Raw genomic sequence first — 1,387 nt, forward strand, 5'->3', positions numbered from 1 at the left:
ACACAGCCAGTTCCAGCGAAAACATAACAGCAGCCACGTGGAGACGCAGCAACACTTCGTCCAGCAGCTTTCAGGATCTCCTTCTTCATCACTCTCATCTTTTTAACGTCGTCAACAACATCTCTCCACGTATACAGCAACCAGCAACCCTCGCACAGGTTCTATCTCAACACTGTTCGGGAATTACTCCACCATGGTTAACCGCAAATACAACCTGCGAGAACTCTTGTACTAAGTAGCCCGGCAGTAGCATTATAGCCACCACTTTGTACAATACGTACCACACAGGCTCCGCTTCTTCACCTCAGCTTCTTGATACAGCACTTCAACTATCGTGTACCTTGACTACGAACTGGTATTTATCTTCCTTGTGTCTGAACATTCTTATAACGTCATATTATAGACTTTTTCAATGCTCTGTACTTAATGCACACACATACACTTTGTATACATGACGGCCTGTCTATTACAATGTACATATGACGCATACACACACATGTTAACATATAAACAAAATCTTCTCTTAAACACTCTATTCGGTTGTGTCTCTCTTTTCCTTCTGGCACTTATACGCCTTTATCCTTTTCACATTTATTGTAATCAATCGTGTGGTGTACTAAAGGTGCCTTTCTCGTCACCTCTCCTTCACACGGTCATTTACACATATTTATATATGATTTTATATATATGTGCATATATGTGTGTGTATGTACTGATGCACGTTTATAAGTTTATATATACATATGTATATGTGTGATCACCAGCTGTGTGTATGAGTATGTGTGTGTGGGTGTGTTTGTGCATGTGTGAGTGATTTTTGCAATGTTTTCTTTTGTGTGTGTGTGTATGTGTTTGTGTGTATGTGTGTATGTGTGTATGTGTGTGTTTGTGTGTGTGTGGGAATGTTTGTGTGTTATGCACATACTTGCACAAATACACCTACACATACACTCACTCACATACACTCACACAAGTGGACATAAAACCCATTCAATAAATGCTTTTAAGCCACTCCCTTGGCAGGAACCCACAAAAATTCTTTTAAACAATAGACAACTACACCCACTCTTTTACTCCCAAACACTTTCAACTCTGTACCAAACTATATTAAAAAAATGCTTCAACAAAAAATCTTTTGGCATCCACACAGAAAACAGACCGTTTTTGCTTCAAATTTTTATAAATTTTTACTGATAGGCGCAGGAGTGGCTGTGTGGTAAGTAGCTTGCTTACCAACCACATGGTTCCGGGTTCAGTCCCACTGCGTGGCACCTTGGGCAAGTGTTTTCTACTATAGCTTCGAGCCGACCAAAGCCTTGTGAGTGGATTTGGTAGACGGAAACTGAAAGAAGCCTGTCGTGTATATGTATATATATATGTGTGTGTT

General features: G+C 40.1%; 1 long non-coding RNA gene across 1 annotated transcript in view; it reads right to left on the minus strand.

Annotated features, from left to right (window-relative positions):
• Positions 1–306: 306 nt before the first annotated feature.
• LOC118765291 overlaps positions 307–1,387 on the minus strand; it is an 11,842-nt gene continuing 10,761 nt past the window's right edge. The window contains exon 4 of the long non-coding RNA XR_005001129.1: positions 307–441. This is a non-coding gene — a long non-coding RNA (uncharacterized LOC118765291). The remainder of the gene's footprint in view (positions 442–1,387) is intronic.

Source organism: Octopus sinensis, linkage group LG11, assembly GCF_006345805.1.
Source record: "Octopus sinensis linkage group LG11, ASM634580v1, whole genome shotgun sequence".
NCBI classification, from domain to species: domain Eukaryota; kingdom Metazoa; phylum Mollusca; class Cephalopoda; order Octopoda; family Octopodidae; genus Octopus; species Octopus sinensis.